An 18,648-nucleotide genomic window follows, 5' to 3' on the forward strand; every position below is an offset into this window, starting at 1 on the left:
TAATGATTTACTTTTTTATTATCTCCAGGATCAGATAATTTTGATAATGAGAACCAAAGTGATTTAGTTTGAGATACCAAGCTCTACTGCTATCTACTTGGAATAGCCCTTGAGCTCCTTAGACTTGGCTCCAATTTTTAAGCTTCTGTTGTACTTTCTATCTGCATTTCAAAGACTCCCCCAACTCAGACTTTCAAAGACTATTTAGAAGTGGCCAAATTTGTTAGAGAGCTATTTTTCCCCATATCATAATCAGCTTATTGTTGTGTGTGGTTTGTCCTTCATTCTTGAAAAGGATCGTGACATCAGGAAGATGATGCCATGGCTTGTAAATGAGTTGAATTTAAGTGAGAGAGGGCTGTGCAAAGTCACCAGCCTCACTTTCTCCTCCAGAGACACCTGGGTCCAGTGGCCAGCTATAGGTCAAGACAACTAGAGATGGCCCACTAGTGCAGTGGGAGACTTCATTCTTTTTAAGGTCTTTTCAACTTCTCCCTTTGATGGAGGCAATGCCTTTTGAGGGATTAGGGGTGTTTAAGAAGTCATCTAAGGGATGACCCCTTTAATAATTAAAAAAAAGATAGATTGAGAGGAGAAGATGCCCAGGGTTTTTGGCCAAAAGAAAAACAATTACTATTTACTCTTTTCCATCAGGGCCCAAATAATAATTAATGTGGTGCTTAGGTTTAGATGAAGGGCAAATGATTCTTCGTATAAGTCACTTGTCTTTCATTTTCAGTTTGCCACATTCCAATGAATTTTAAAAATCCTGTTTTCTGATAAGTAGTCTTGTGATTCTGACTGGAGTTTATTTAGGATGCATGAGGGGCATCCTGGTTGCTTTCAATGTTTTTTTTGGTTTCTTTTTTTTAATCTTTGACCTAGGTGCTTTGGACTTTGGCAATTCCATTTCTAACTCAGTTAAACTGGGAGACCTCTCTGGTAGTAACCACTAGATTCTATTAATCTTTACTTTTCCCTTGGTTCCATTGCCTTTGGGCAAGTTTCTTTTCTGATTTCATGAAACCCAATTTATTGCTCTACTTAGAGTGTTAATCAGTTTACTTCTTCATAACTAAAGGGCTGAGTCCTGATTCTTGTTGCTTCCCAGCCCCTACTTGTCATCACCAATGTGAAATGGGTATCTTATTTGTCATTTCTTTTGCTGGGCTATTCCACTTTTCTCCCCTCCCCTCCACCTCTCCACTTTTTATTTCATTATTTTTGTTTGTTTTCTGGGAACTTGGAATGGAATGATTGGATCTGGAATGATTCTTCAGTTCTTTCCTTGAACATTTTTTCCAGGCCAATTTTTATTTTTAATTTTATGTACTTCCCATATACTCTTAATTTTACCATCTCTTGATTTACACTAATATTTCTTGATTTATAATTAATTTTCTGAGACCCATTTTCTATATATTTTTTTTCAGGATTTCTATATGTTTTTTAAAGATATTTTTTCCCCTTTTGTTCTTCACTATTTTAAAGTTTTTTAAAAAAAAATATTATTAAGAGATTTCATTTCACCCCTATATTTTCCTTCATTTCTTTTATGAAGCTTTCTAAATGTGGTCTGATTTCTTGTGACCACTCTAGTCTTTTTTATTTTTAGGTGGGGTGTCATTTGTAGATATTGTAGAATTATTTCTTCAGGTGGAGATTTCTCTTGGTATCCCCTTACTACATAGATTTTCTTCATTCTATTAGGAATTTTTCTTTGTTATTTTTTTAATTCTATTTTCTCCCCTCTATGGAATTTCCTTTTACTCTTAGTTATTTTAAAAAAAAAGTATATTTAGCCAATTTCTAGCTACTCTGAGGCAAGGAGGAGGAGCAGGATTCATTCCCCAACATTTTCCTTATTCTCTTTCTGAAAGCCCAATATTTAATTTTTCCAAAAAAGTTTAATATTTTTCCATTATATTTGAATTTGTTGTTTGTCACTCACTATGATGAAAACACAGTATATTAAAGACAAAAGTATTGCTTTATTTTTTTCTAAGTAATTAGCACTTTGAAGTAGAACATTTAGGTTATTGTTCATTCCCTCTCTCTCAACGTCAAGGTATATTCTTCATTGCAGACCCTTTTGTGCCTCAGTTTGAGGGAAAGCTTTATAGAAAGGGGGTTGTAGTTTTTAATCCAGGCTGGGTCAAATATCACTGGCTCAGGCCCAGTAAGAAGAGAATATATCTCTGGGGTTCCATTTACTATTGCTTTCATTTCTCACACCATGCCTATGACATGGCAGTGTTATGAGCTGAACTTGTAGAAGCTGATTGGATTTGGGAGACACTTCTATAGCAGATCAATTACACAGCATCATCTGAAAGGATAAATCAGTTAAAAGTTAGGACTTCTTTGGCAACAACTATGGAGCATAAATAAACATCCTCCCCACAAAAATCTTTAACCATATCTAGTATGCATACCTGGTTAGATTTATTTATTCCCCCCCCCCCGTGTTTTTGATCCATGTCACATTCCTCGTACTATAGTGGGCTGTTCCACAAAGGTAAATAACGGTAATAAATATCAATAATAGTTGGACTGCTTCAGCAATGAGCTAGAGAGACAGAATTTAATATCTGGAGCTAGCAGCTCACTCACATAAAGGAAGTGAACTTTTGCAAGGCACTCGGTCCCAATTAGCACACAAAAGAAGATAATTTACTAAATAGACTCTGAGTAATTGGCCAATGGTATATGGGTGAGTAGTTTTCTCCAGAGAGCAGTTTCCCATTGGACAGTCAGGCCTGCAGTTGTTTATACTGTTCTAGTAATATCACAGGACATTAATGCTGCTTTAAAATGATTCACTCTTTAGCAAACTGGGCTAATGGAGCTTGGCCCTTGGTTCTAGGAGGTAAACACAACAAATATGCCTTGGGTAGCTTCTGTACATTTACATGATGGGAGTGAGAGGCTGCCCCTCTCTTCACATGGGCCATCACTGAGACATCAGCAGTGAGTCCATGTGCTTTCCCCAAGAGTACACCTACTAAAGGAATTCGAAGTCAACTGTAGAGCTATAACTAGTCATTTCTGCACCTGAGGCAACCACAGCAACTCCAAGACTCCTCAAGTTTCTGCTGGGAAAACTGTCCTCCTGAAGCCATAAGCAGAGGGCCATTAGATAGTTTCCTATTTAAAACCATAGTACCTGGCTATTAAGAGTAATTAATTATTTCTTCATACCTGGCATCAAAGAAACAAACTTAATTATTACAGGTGAGAGTAGATTCTTAATTTTTAAAACAAATAGGAGAAAGAGGTGAAAAAGGGGTTGAAGTCAAACTCCCTGCTACCCTTCCAACTTCCCCCACCCCCAGTTCCTCAAAGTATCATGTTAGAACTAGAAGGAACATAGAGATAATCTATTATAGCTCCTTGGTTCTTACACGGGAAGAAACCTAGGCTCTACAGGGGGATATATCTGGCCCAAGAACATAGAGAAAGACTTATTCAATTCTCAGTGAAAAGACAGAGATAATCTCCTAGATTTTTCAGAGCTGGAAGAGGCCTTGTTCAAGCTTCTTGTTTTTACAGAGGTGGAAAAAGAGACCCAAAGTTAGTGTCAGAATAAGGGCTAAAACCTAAGCTTTCTAAATTCCAAGGACTATACATTATTGAAATATGGCTTCCCTTAGGGCATATCTAAGATATTAACCCTGGGTTCATGAATTAGGACCAATAGCTAATCAGGGAGGAGGTCCCTTTGATCTTTCCAGGTATACCGTGGCCCTAAACTCACCACCATCCCATTCCCAACACTCCCCTAAAAATTTAAATAAAAGTCTTAAGGGAAAGAAAAATTCTGGAGATGGAGGAGGCAGAGAGATTCCAAAGACAAAATTAAAACCCAACGGAAGAGAGAAATGAAACAAATGTATTACACAAAATTCTGCACTTGAATGAGAGAGAACTAGGTTAAAGTTGGGAATCTAGTTCAATTTAGTTTCATCTATTCAAGGTCGCATATTCTGAGACAAACATATATATCTGTGGAAGCAAATTGTTGCTTGTTTCAGGTAATTCACAAGACACACACTCTCTATTGTGTTTTGTTTTGTCTCCAAGTCTACAGCAGCATCACTTAAGAGTCCTTCCCTCCCTGTCTCTAAAATGCTCTTTACATCTTTAGACATGTTCTGCAAGAGTTATCTTCTCTCAAGACTAACCTTTGGTCAAGTCTCTGGGCCTTATCTGTAAAATGAGAATTTTGGAGATGATGTTATTGAAGGTTCTTTCAAGAACTATGATCCTATGAGTCTAACCATACCAACACTAAAGTGCAGTTCGTCTGTAACCATAGTACAGCTGGGACTTTATTGTATATGTTTACCTATCTCTACCATTTCTTCTCATATCCTACTTTGCCTTGCCATATCTGCTTTGACTTGATGAGGAAACCTTTGCTTTCTTGTTCACTAAGTGGCAAGTTCATTGTCCTACAGAGAGTGGTCTCTAGGTACTTGATGTTACATGACTTCCTCACTGGGGATTTTTATCATACTTGGTTGAATTTAAGGCCTCAAAGTTGAGACTATCCTAAATCTCCCAGGTTACCATCTGTGACTTTTATATGGGGTAGTAAAGGTGGTGTCTGTTTAAAAAAAAATCAAAGTTTCATCAACCTGAACCATTGACTTTAGGAATTTCTCTTCTACTTCTATCTCTATATGCAGTCATGATGATTGGTAATTTTATTACACCTTTGACATCAGAAGTTTCCCCTGATAATTGATTTGCTGAATTAGCTGACTCTGATCAGGCATGTTGAAATGTAATGTATGTACATGAGCCCTAAATGAATGTGGTTGTCCATCCTGTTGATGAACAAATATCCACTTAAATCAACTGATATTAATTTTCTGTACAGTTGATTTCTGTGTTTTCAATGTGGTGTGATTAAATTCTTTTTTTACCCTGGTATAATGAAGGATTCTGGATGTAATAATGTTCTCATTCTCAAAGTTTAAGAGGAGAGACATATTTCATGGCCCTCACTCTGAGGTCCATAAGGAGTTTTATTTTCTGAATAAATATTGATTGCAGCTTACAAAATACTGCAAACCCCAATAATTAAAAAGAATGAGTTCAGTCATTGGTGGGCAGCACATGGGCACAGCATAAAAGAAGACAAATTCTTTAGGTGCCTGCGATTTAATAATTGTGCTGGGTTTTGAAGCTTATTAAAGCTGTGCAGGTGCTATGTTTCATCACAGAGTGGTGAACCTTTGAAAGATATGCATAATAAACAGAGTTTGAAATATGTTTTTATACTGAGCCATATGGTCCTGTCTGGGGCTTTCCTGGATCTTTAGGTCAGTTCATTGTTGAAAGATGGGCTTGCAAGGACCCACCTCTCTGAGCTGCTGTCAGTGCCCTATCAGAACTAATACACTTTTGCCTTATTAGTTATTTTATGTGGCTCTCTGAAATGGACTCAGCCTTGCACGGTAGCTGAAATGTGCTGAGCAAAGTCTTTTCCCTGAACAGCTTGTGGCCACATCACCAAGTGATGACCTTCCTCGTCCTTAAAAAAGTGGGAAAGTGAGACTTTTAAAATGTGACCATCCAGACAGTCTGGATTAGATGTCCCCACCTGGGCTCAAACCGGGTTCTACCATCTGAACCTTATCTGCTGAATCAAACTAGCATTCTCATAGGGAAGTATACTTTCACTCTCTTTTCTCCACCTTCTGTTATCCAGTTTCCTAATGCTCTGGACTTAGAAAACTACACTGCTACGGGCACAAAGCCACTTAAATACTTTTTGGGGGTGGTAAGGAGGAAGAAAAAACTCCTGATTCCCCCTCCTATAGCTTTGACATAAATTAGTATTGACTTTGGAAGACTTTGGATAAACTGGAGAGTATCCAAAGGAGGAAAATCAGAATGCCAAAGGGCCTTGGGTCCATGTGATGTGTGGAAAGAACTGTTTAAATTGAAGAAGACTTTGAGTAGGGTGATGCTGGGGAGATGTAGCATGATAACAATTTGAAGAGTGTGTGTGTGTGTGTGTGTGTGTGTGTGTGTGTGTGTGTGTGTGATTAGATTTGTTCCATTTGGCCTGAGAGGGCAGAACCCCAGAGGTTGTATTTTAAAGAGGCAAAGTCCCAATAGAGACATCCAAAAGCACACACAGTCACTGGAGACAATAGGTTCCTCATCACTGGAAATTTTCAAGCAGATCATGTGTTTGGTAGGCTGTGGTGATGATTGGTTTGGGAATGAGTTCAACTTGATGGCTGCTGACATCCTTTTCAACCTTAAAACACTATAATTCCATGTTCTTTTTAAAGTTCATGAATTTGATTCATTTAACATCTTTTTGGGCACATATATGGAGAAGGGGAAAAAGAAACACATATATTAAGTGATTACTATGTATCAGGCATTGTGCTAAGTGCTTTACCAATATTAATCTCATTTGATCTTCCCAAAACCCTATTAAATATATGTGCTATTATTATCCCCATTTTACAGATGAGGAAACTGAACTAGATTGAGTCTCAGTGACTTAGCCAGTTAGTAAGTGTCTGAGACTGAACTTGTGTTCAGGTCTTCTTGAGTCCAGTACTAACACTACTCCTTGTACCGCTCAGCTGCCTATATAACACATGACCATCAGTAATGAATATAGTACTCAGACACAAAGCTACTTGGTCCCTACTCTCCTGAATCTTACAGTGGAGTTCACTTGAGAGAGAACCATAAGAGAGTCGGTTAAATAATAGTAAGAAAATGCTGAAGTTTGTTTAGTATGAAGGGGAATCCATTTGAGTGAGACACAAGTACAATTTCCTTTTACTTAGTTGGAGAAGATTTCTTTGGAAAAATGAACTGTGGGCTAAATTTTGAAAGACAGAAACGATGAAGCTTAATCAAAGAGAGAGATTAGCTGACTTTCAAGCTAGTATTTAGCAAACTGTAACTCTGATGCTCTAAAAAATTCTGTTTTCTTACAAGTCTGCCTTTCATATAAAAAGAAAACATTTTTTAAGCATTTGATATTTACCAAGCATTGTGCTATATAATACAAACACTGAAGACAGTTTAAGTTCTCGAATAGCTTAAATTTGAATGGAGGAGTCAATTTACAAAAAGGAAGTGGTAGACAAGATGGAACATAAAGTTGCCAGTATGATGAGCTGGTCTGTAGGAAAGTAGATTGACATACCCCACCCTGGTAAAATGGCAGAGCATGGCTCAGTGCTCTGGCGGGGAGAGGGGGCTGAGAGGAGTTTGTGGGGAGGGAGAGAGAAAGGAAGGGCACCTGGATACTTGGTGTGGCTATGGAGAAGAAGTTGGGAGAGGAAGGAGGGAAATGAAGTTTGGAAAGTACTTTTCCTGAAATAGTAGTCCAGGGGAGGTATCAGGAGAATATTATCCCCAAGTGGAAGTTTCTTCAGAGTGGGAAAGCTGCTTGAAAATTAAACTATAAAAAATGTAGTCTTCCCCAATTGTTCATGACTGCAATGTTAGTTTTCCCCAATCCGAAGCTACAGAGACCAGCACCAGACTTTCCTCAGAAGATGTGATTAGGTGCTTGATCCCAGGAGATCTCCATCTCGGGCCCTACTTATCTTTCTGAGCTCTGCTTTGAAGTCTCTGTGACTGGTAGTATCATTTCTGTGATTTTGCAAAGCAATATGCTGGGGAACGTTAACTAAAAAACTGGTTCTGTGTCTCTCAACTATTGCAATTTTGCAAGTTCCTGCCTCGCTCCTAGGAATTAATTTACATAATAAAAGAATCTATCTCATTGCTTTCCTGTGTCAAATTAGAAACTCTCCAAAGCATATAAACCACACCTAATTCCTCCACTCAAGAAGTTTACCATCTAAACCTGTCTACACTTTTATCCTACTCTGAAAATATAGGCAGGAGACTTCATGTAGTTAAAACACCAAGGAAAAGGAACACATCTCCAGGATCTGAGAAAATGTCGCATGGATTTTAATTCCTATTCATTGGTAAGCAGTATTCCCAAGGATGAAAGGTTCTTGACAAGGACATCCAAAGTTCCCTATGGTAGTGTTTATTTTGCATACCTCTTGCAAATTTGACCTGCTGCTGACCTTACTTCCATGGAGCACAGAGCCCCAGCCCCAGATGTTGTACTCTTCCCCAGTTTCTCCTAACTCCCTAGTCTCTTTACTTGCAGACTTCTGGTGCTGACTCCATGCCCTCTGAAAACTGCTGTGAAACCAGATAAAAAGTGGAGAAAAATAATAGTTTCACTCACTGATTTACCAGATATGAAGAGGAAGACAAATTTTCCTGCTTAGAAAATGACCAGAGTACTTTCTCCTTCAGAGAAATCCCTAAGTTACCATGGGGGAGAAATCTTGAGTGAAACAAAGGCTTTTCCATTACCAACCAACCTCCTCATTTTATAGATGAGGAAACTGAGGCCTGGAGAAGTAAAATGACTTGTCCAATGTCACACAGGTAGTTAGCGACGTACATAGCAAAGATCTGGCAACACTTGGTTCGGCCCTCAGTTTAATCGTCTTTCCATTGTGCTATGAAGTATGATTTTCTTAGAACAGCCAGTTCAAATCTGGTTCCATTGCTTATCACATCCTAGAAACTTGCTTATTTCTAAATCCTTCTCCAAATGATCTTTGTGTGCCTAATTCATTCACATTCATGGAATTTTTGTTCTATTGGCACTCATGGCCACTTTCTAGTAATGTACCATGTACACATGACAAGAAGTTACCTTTCCTAGATATGATTTGAGAGCAAAGCTTGCATCATCTTGTCCCACGTTAACTTTGGATACGTATGCCTCAGGAGTCTCCCTGAAGAGTCCAGAGCCTTGGAAATCGAAAACTGTTATAGCCTGAGAACTGGTGCACCTGCTGCTAGTCTCTTAAAAAGGTGGGGGATAAACACAGCATAGATAAGATCTACCTGTAGAAAATGTACAATAAGCCCCCAATTCCAAGTGAGCAACAGTGACTGTGAAGCATCTATGATCCTCTCTCCTTTCATGCAATTCTAAAACCAAGAGACCATTTCTGAAGACTGATCTGATAAGTGGCAAATACGTGGACCCATGGAAAGAAAGACTTCTGGGATCAAATATTAGATTTAAAAATATATTTTATTAAAAATAATTACCAATAATTGAATTGCCCCAAAATCTACATGAGTTTGTATGTTCCTCCTTTGTATTTTGTGGAAATCTTTCTCCATGTAGTTAGACAGATGACAGATCCTAATGTTGCTCTTATGTTTCTGGAAAAAGACTCCTAAAAAGGTAAAAAGCAGTGATGAGGCAGTAATCCTGTGCAAAACTGCCATAAGGGCTCTGAAACTGAACACTGGAGACCTCCAGGTGACCAAGGAAACAACTGAAGATGTCAAATAGATGCATGACAGTCTTCCAGGTGTGCCGTACATGCACTGTTGTTTCTATGACTTTTCCAGCAAGTACGACCTGATAGAAACCATGCGTCCAACCACAAGGACACAGAGCAGTTCCTGAGTTGTCTCCATGTAAAGGCTCTGCTCTTGTGTCTGAGCCTTGGGCCAGACCTTGGGCCTGGCAGGACCTCTAGGGGGAGGTGTCTACAACTTTGGGGAATTGCTCATCACTCTGTGCTGGACTCTCTGAAGAACACAGACTGCAGTGACTGATTGACACACTTTACACGTTCAACAGTGGTAACGTTGAGAGTTTCTAGACCTTGAAGTCCATCTGGGGCCAGAAACTAGATCTGGTGGCCAATGAGACCCTGCTCCTTTGGAAGATCCAGCTGCCATGCTTCATGGAGATGACTTTCATGCACCCAACCAATCACCGGCAGCTGACCTTTGAGGAGATTGCCCAGAACTTCAAGATTAAGGTGAACAAGGTGAAACTGTTAGGGATGAAGGCCCTTTTCATGGGTCTGGTGAAAGACAGCATTGAGAAGGTGGACAAGTATGTGTATATGACCTGGGTGCAGCCTCGTGTGTTGGATTTGCCCCAGATCAAGGCTGGCCTGGAATTCTGGTGCACAGATGTGAAGAGCATGGAGATGCTGGTGGAGTACCAGGTCAACAACATCTTGACCTAGGATGTCTGGGCAGGCCTGGGTTTTTGTAGGAGTTTCTGGGGCCTCCCACAGGCTCCCGCTGGTGTGTGAGGGAAAGACTTATCTGCACGCTGTACTCATGGTGGTCAATGCTGGAGTACTGCCCACCCTGCTGACTGCATAGGGAAAGTGGGGTTCCATGGTGGGCTTATTGTGGGGGAATGTCCTCCTAGATGAGAAATGGAGACTCCATTGGCCTCCTTCAGTCTCCCATCCATTCCCCTGAGCCCAAAGGTGGGACCTTTAGGCCCTCCAAGTAGTGCATATTGGGTTTTCTCTCCCCTTTGGGTCTAATCTCTTCCTGTAAAGGTCTATTTTATGGTATGGTACAAGAATACTGCTGGAACAAACATCTTTAACTTTCCCCCAAGAAAATCTATTTTGTGGAAGAGGTAGATTATACTCCCCCTTTCAAAAAAAAAAATGCAATCTGATGGAAGTTGATTAAAATGTGACATGAGAAAGTTGTCCTTCTGTCAGTATATATTCAGCTTGGGTTCTTACATGTTCCTCACCTATATGTCCTGTATAATGGGGATTATTTAGGATAATAACTTTGAGGCACTGCAACCACCTTCTGTCTTTAAATATAATGACGATGATGATGATGACAACTAACATTTCTGTGGTTAATAACATTTCTTTAGTTTGCAAAGCACTTTACATATATACAGAGACTTTGGACTCATTTTTCCAGAGTAAGGCTGAGTATATAAGGCTGAGTATACCATCCCCTCAGACTTCTAAGATATCTCTGAGGGGATGGGGGGAATTTTTTCTCTTAACACTATCAGCTCAACCCCCCCACCCATTCCAATGTGTTCCTTATTATTAATTGCCAGTGATTACTGCCTTAGTTCCCTTAAACCAATTACTATCAATTAGTTTTTACAAATGGGTATTTATTGTAAGAATATAGCAGGAATAGAAATTATAAACATTTCCCCTAACATTTGGTTGCATATTCTTTCCTATTTTACCTTGGTCTCTGGAGTGAATGACCTCAGACTTAATGCAATTTTTTGTAGCATTTGCCCCACCAAGTTCACTTCCCCATTCAGCATGACTGATAGATGGATGAGTCCATATCTCTGCTACTGCTGGGCTGGGTTAAATAGGTTTCTGAGGACTTTGCTCCTCACCATCTGGCTTTCAGCAAATTCTAGCACATATTCCAGCTCCTAGATTTTTGGTAGCTTTCTCACTAAACCTTTTAAAACTCACAGGGCTGTGACCATATATACTCTCTTTCACTCAAGGAAAGATAAATGTGAAAAAGCAAAGAAGTTTTTAATTATGGGCCACACTTTGGTTTCAAATGGGGAGATAAAAGCTTGCACCTTCTTTCGCCATTGAGGCTTAGTCCTTGCCTACTCACTAGAACAGAGTAGGGCAGGAATAACTACCCTTACTTTGCCTGGTTAGTGCTTTTTGAATGCATCTCAATTCTGGCTATATGGCCAATTAATAATCCTTCTTTTCACCATGTGGTTAGTGGACTGGGCCAGTTACAGAATGTCTAAATATGTTTTCAAACCAGGAGTCACGCCCTTCCATGACATATCATCATCCCTTTCCAGAATCAGGTATTCCAGCTTCTTCAATATGTGTACAGAATCAGCTGGCCATGCTGTCTTATTTCTGCTCACCATTATGCTTATATTTTCATAGATCACCTTTGTCACAGCCTCATGAGGTAGTTGCTACCAGTGTATGCATAAACAGATCTCTTACTCTGTCAGAGTAAGGCTAACTACATCCCCCTGCCCCAGATGTATAGGATATTCTTGAGACGGTGGAGTAATTCAACGCTTGACACTATGAGTTCAAGCCCCCATTCCTATTTTTAATTGTCAGCTATTACTGACCTAGTTCCATTAGACCAATAACTATCAATTAGCTGTTACAAAGGAGTATTTGTTGAAAGGATATAATAGAAGCAGAAGTTATAGAAGTTCCCTTTATTTATTACAAATGCATACGCATAGATAGTTGCATAACTGATAGGTAAGTGTTGGAGGATTTGAATCTGTCTTCTTGAATTCAAGTCTAGAACACTGTCTACTACAGGACACTGTCTCCGAAATACACTGTGATTCCGTGCTTTTGATTCAGTTATATTCAACTTGATTCAGTTAAAATTCAATTATATTCAGTATATATATAGTTACAATATTACATGCTTCAAAATTAATTTATTTAATGAAAAATATTTTCTTCTTCCTGTCTCAGTTGGAAAAAAAAGTAAAAGAAAACCCTTGTAGCAAAACAATTTCTATATTGGTAGAAAAATCCAAAAAGAATTGATCTCAGTCTGCACCTTGAGTCTACCCTCTGTGCCAGGGGGCGGGTAATGTTATTTCATCATTGATTTTCTGGAATCGTGACTGGTCATTGAATCGATCAGCTTTCTTAAGTGTTTCAAAGTTGGTTGTTTTTTACAATGTTATTATTGTTCTCCTGCTCTGTTCACTTGCTGCTGCATCAGTTTATAGAAACCTACTCAGCTTTCTCTAAAACTATCCTTTTTGTTATTTCTTATGTTACGGTAAAATCTCAATACATTTATATAGCATAATTTATTCTATTACCCATTTTATGTTCACTCCTTTAGTTTTCAGTTCTTTGCTGATGCAAAAACTGTTATAAATATTTTTGTACATATGGATTCTTTCCTTGCTTTGATTTCTTTGGGATATAGGCATAGTAGCTATATGCCTGGATCATAGGGCACACACACACACACACACACACACACACACACACACACACACACACAGTTCCAAATTGCTTTTCAGAAATGGACCAATTCATAGCTCCAACAGGGCAACAATGTAACTCTTTTCCTATAATTTATAAAATATGTCATTTTCCTTCTTTTTAAATCAAATTTATCAGTCTGACGGCAAGAGGTGGAACATTAGAGATACTTTAATTTAATTTTATACTTCTCTAATTCTTATTTATTTGGAACATTTTTCAAATGGTTATTGATATTTTGTATTTCTTCCTCTGAAAACTGCCTATATTTATCCTTTGGCCATTTATCATCTGGGAAATAGAATAGTTCTTATTCTTATAATTTTGAATTAGTTCCTTACATATCTTGGAAATTTTTTTCTCTGTTAACCATCCCTTTTATAATTTTAGTTGCATTGATTTTGTGCAGAAACTTTAAACAATTCATGTAATCAAAACTATCCATTTTATCTTTTGTGATCCTCTTGTTTGGTCATGAACTTTTCTCCTATCCATAGTTCTGAAAAGTAATCTCTTTCTTGCTCCTCTAGTTTGATCACTATATCATCCTTTATGTTTAGGTGATGTAACCATTTGTAGCTTTTCTTAGTGTAAGGTTTGAGATATTAGTGCATATCTAGTTTCTGCCAATCTACTTTCCAGTTTTCCCAGTAGTTTTTGTCAAATAGTGAATTCTAACCCCAGTAGCTGGGTTCTTTGCATTTATAGATCAGTAGGTTACTGTATTTGTTTGTTGGATATATTTTGCAATTCTGTTTCTTAATCAGCACAAAATCATTTTTAATGACTACTACTTTGTAATGGATTTTAAAATCTAATACTTCTTTGTCCTTATCCTTCTTATGATTTTTTTCCTTTTCTATTTTCCTCTTTAGAACATAACATATTCCACATCGTTCAGGGGACTGAGGTCTTGACGTCTTACCTAGTATTAAGTTCTAGGCAGGGTTTCTTAATTTGGGCACTGCAAACTTTATATATACATACATATATATATTTATATATGCGTATAATATGTATGTGTATATACACATATGCATGTGTGTATTTCAAGAATTACATTTCATCAAAGTTAGTTTTCTTGGAACTTCTATGTATTTTATTGTATATTTAAAAACATTCTATTAAAAACATTCTATTAAAAACATCCATAGTCTATCCCAAAGACATCCAACACTCTTAAAGAGGATAAGAACTTTTGTTCTGAAAGCTGCAGTCAAGAGAAGTTTAGACATCAGTTCCTCTGGAGCCTGAAGTAAGCTTCTTCCTACATTCTCTTCCTGTGTTTCCTGCTCCAGGCAACAGTAAACCTAGATGAAGGCAAGACGAGTTCTTTTGATTCTTTTATTTTGATGGTAGCAGAAGACTTTTCTTATGCTGCTTCAGAGCTAGAAAAGGAAACATTCTGTTTGTGAGGACATTGGTGGCTGATACGGAGAAGAAAGAGTGACTGCTTGTTTTTGGCCCTCTAGAGTCCACAGTTGCTGAAATGATGAAGGAGATACTAAAAGTAATTCTCCAATTAAAAAGAATTCCAGGGATGCTGGAGGGTAGAGTCTGACTAAGCTCAGCTGGACTGAAAAACTGACCTCTGTATGTGTAGCACAGACAGTCCAATAAACTGGAATTCTTCTTGTCTAGCACAATACTTTGTTTTTTATCTGGTACTAAACCTTTGGCTCCTAAATCTCAGACCTTGCTTCCTGCTGGCTCTCCAGATTTGACTGTGCTCTTCATTTTCAACAAGCTTTCTTTTCCTCTACTCCTATTACCTTCAGCTTTGCAATAAGCAATTCTGGTGTGATCCAGCTATCCAGCCAAGTCTGAGGCATTTTGTATAAGATACTCCTAAGTTGTAAAGAAAATATTTATGAGATGCCACATATGTCAGCATCCTCTCCATCAATTAGGAGAATCTTGTACAAAATACTCCAGGCTTGGTGGGAAACTGAGGCTACACTGGTTATGATTTAGATTCCTCTTCTAGCACAGTTTTATGTCCTCTTCTGTTTTCTTGTACCATTATTTTTTTTCTTTGATCCTTACCACATGCACTGTGTCATTTGAAATTTCTCCCTGTCTTCTTCAGCACAGGGAAGCTTTTGGCACCTCAGTGGGAACCATTTGAGCACAGACTTGGGCACATCCTAATCTTGACCTCACCAGGCTAGGGAAAGCAGTATTTATCTTTTGAAAAAGTGGTATGACAGGGCACAACATGTCAAAAAAGTAGCCCTTTGAAGCATTTTCCTGTCACTGGTTGGGGAAGCTATATTCTCCTGTACAAAAAGTGTTGGCATTAGGAATTGCTTCACTAAAAATCTAAGGCCATTATATTTCTCTTCAAGTTTCCTTGACTATAACTCTGTTCTTTAACCAGTATAAAATTGTTTTAGTGACTACTGTTTTGATATTCCCTCTAGATTTCCATGTTATAGGAAGGCCCATTTTGATGCCTATTGACCTTGTGAGGTGTATAGCAGAGGACCTTAAGGAGAATGGAAACTCCTTGAGGGTAGGGATGGATTTCTTTAAGTTATTGTATCACCAGAGTCTAGAATATGGTCTGGTGTGTAGTAAGTATTTAATAACTACTTGTTGAATGAATGAAAGGAGATACCAGCACCTACCATAGTGCCTTCCACCTAGTAGGCAGTTAGTAAAAGGTTTTTTTTTTTTAAATTTTAAATCCAAATTTTATTGATTTGAGTAGTTTGACTGTCCAGTGTTAAAAAGACCAGAGACTCTTAATAACCTCCTAAACCGTAAGACATCCCCAATACCTTCAGACCACCATCAAGGCAAAGTGAGTGGTACTGCTCTTCTCTTCCAGATATATCCCATCCCTCTTCACCTCCTACTCCCATCAGGAAACACAAAATCAAGTCTAGCTCTGTTACTTAGTAGGCAAATTACTTAAACCCTCTGCACTATCTAAACTCTGTGAAGTTCCTTATTTATATAATGGGGATAATAATAAATCCACAACCTACCTAATAGGAGTTGTTATGAGCTAGGTGGTCTCAATGCAATTCATTTTAGTTTTGCAGGACACAGGCTCTAGGGCTACAGAGACTAAATTGGGCATGATTCCTGAACTCAAGGAGTTTATAAATGTAATAGGGGAGACAAGATATTTACTCAAATAAGTATGAGTCAGCCAATATGGGATTTTGCTTTGTTTAACTATGCATATTTGTTAAAAAAAAATGTTTGTTTTTCTCTTTCAGTTTGGGGTGGGAATGTGAGAGAAAGAGAGGGTGGATTTTTGTTAATCAAAAATATTAAAACAGAGGGGCAGAGCCAAGATGGCAGAGTAACAGCACTCACATTCTAGAGTGCTGCCCCCAAGCCCAATCACATACCTGTAAAAAATGGCTCTAAACAAATTCTGGAGATGCAGAATCCACAGAATGACAGAGTGAAGCAAATCCCAGCCCAAGACAGCCTAGAAAGTTGCCGAGAAGTGCCTATTGTGCCACTGCAGGGCTCAGGGTGCAGTCCAGCGAGGGTCACACAGGCACAGACAAGACCTGAACAGGCCTTGGGGAGACTGAATCTATCACATCTGTGGAAGTTTCGAGACTTCAGGACCCCAAAACACAGAGGACAAATTGTAAGTTCAGTGGAAAAAGCCTGTGGAACTACTGTGAGACGGTGGAGTGGTCTGACCTCAGCCCTAGGGCGGCAGAAAGGGAAGGGTTCACAACAGCAATGGGGACAGAGACAGTGACTGTTTCTGGAGCTGTAGGCCCACAGATTTGAGGGAGAATCTACTATGCTGGCAATCACCTCCCACCCCCACTGGAAGCAGGCATCTACCTTGACAAAGAGCTCAAAAGTCAAATAAATGACTAGGGAAATTAGTAAAAACTGAAAAAAAGAATCAGACTATAGAATCTTACTTTGGTGATAAGGAAGGCCAGAACATGCAAACAGAAGACAACAAAGTCAAAGCTCCTCCATCCAAAGCCTCCGAGAAAAATATGAATTGGTCTCAGATCATGGAGGAGCTCAAAAAGGATTTTGAAAATCAAGTAAGAGAAGCAGAGCAAAAAATTGGGAAGAAAAATGAGAGTTATGCAAGAAAATTATGAAAAATGAGTCAACTGCTTGTTAAAGGAGACATAAAAACATGCTGAAGAAAACAACATTGTAAAAACAATAGACTAAGCCAAATGACAAAAGAGATCTAAAAAGCCACTGAGGAGAAGAAGGCTCTAAAAAACAGAATTAGTCAGATGAAAAAGGAAGTACAAAAACTCACTGAAGAAAAGAATCCTTAAAGATTAGAATGGAACAGATAGAAGTTAGTGACTTTATGAAAAATCAAGAAATTATAAAACAAAACCAAAGAAATGTAAAAATAGCAGAAAATGTGAAATATCTCATTGGAAAAACCACTGACCTGGAAAATAGATCCAGCAGTATCAATTTAAAAATTATGGGACTACCTGAAAACCATGATCAAAAAAAATAGCCTAGACATCATCTTTCATAGAATTATCAAGGAAAACTGGCCTGATATCCTAGAATCAGAGGGTAAAATAAATATTGAGAGAATCCACTGATCACCTCCTGAAACAGATCCCAAAAAGAAAACTCCCAGGAATGTTGTAGTCAAATTCCAGAACTCTCAGGTCAAGGAGAAAATGTTGCAAGCAACCAGAAAGAAACAATTAGAGTTTTTTTGGAAAAACAATCAGGATATCACAAGATCTAGCAGCTTCTACATTAAGGGATCGCAAGGGTTGGAATATCATATTCCAGAAGTCAAAGGAACTAGGATTAAAACCACGAATCACCTATGCAGCAAATCTGAGTATAATACTTCAGGGGAAAAATGGTCATTTAATGAAACAGAGGACTTTCAAGCATTCTTGATGAAAAGACCAGAGCGGAATAGAAAATCTGATTTTCAAACACAAGAATCAAGAGAAGCATGGAAAGGTAAACAGGAAAGAGAAATCATAAGGGATTTACTAAAGTTGAACTGTTTATATTCCTACATGGAAAGATAATCTTTATAACCCTTGAGAATTTTCTCAGTATTAGGGTAGTTGGAGTGATTATATACAGTTGAATAGGAAGGGATGATAGCTAAAAAATAAATTAATGAGTAAGAAAGGAATATATTGGAAGGATAAGGGGAAAAATAGAATGGGGCAAATCATCTCTCCTATAAACGAGGCAAGAAAAAGCTTTTTCAATGGAAGGGAAGAGAGGGGAGGTGAGAGGGAAAAAAAGAATCTTACTCTTATTACATTTGGCTTAAGGAGGGAATAACATGCACACTCAATTTGCTATGAAACTCTATCTTACACTACAGGAAAGTAGGGGAGAAGGGGATATGAAGAGGGTGGGGGGTTGATAGAAGGGAAGGCAAATGGGAGGAGGGCATAATTAGAAGTAAATACTTTTGAGGAAGGATATGATCAAAAGAGAGAATAGGATAAATGAAGGGACAGGATAGTTAGTCTTCCACAATATAATGTTTTTGGAAGTCTTTTGCATAACTACATGTGTATAACCTGTATTGAATTGCTTACTTTCTCAGTGGAGATGGGTGGGGAGGGAGGAAGGGAGAGAATTGGAACTCAAAGTTTTAAAAACAAATGTTCAAAATTCTTCTTACATGCTACTGGAAAATAAGATATACAGGCAATGAGGTACAGAAATCTATCTTGTCCTTCAAAAAAATAGAGGGGAGGGAGATAAGAGAAGAGAAGAGTGTGATAGAAGGGAGGGCAGATTGGGTGAAGGGGTAATCAGAATGCACACTGTCTTG

General features: G+C 38.4%; 1 protein-coding gene and 1 pseudogene across 5 annotated transcripts in view; both read left to right on the top strand.

Moving 5' to 3' along the window:
* LOC140511308 (cytosolic beta-glucosidase-like) overlaps positions 1-18,648 on the top strand; it is a 408,352-nt gene that overhangs the window by 233,663 nt on the left and 156,041 nt on the right. The gene's annotated exons all lie outside the window — the stretch shown is intronic.
* On the top strand, positions 1,544-18,395 carry LOC140511297 (26S proteasome non-ATPase regulatory subunit 13 pseudogene; annotated as a pseudogene).

Source organism: Notamacropus eugenii, chromosome 6 (genome assembly GCF_028372415.1).
Source record: "Notamacropus eugenii isolate mMacEug1 chromosome 6, mMacEug1.pri_v2, whole genome shotgun sequence".
Lineage (NCBI taxonomy): Eukaryota > Metazoa > Chordata > Mammalia > Diprotodontia > Macropodidae > Notamacropus > Notamacropus eugenii.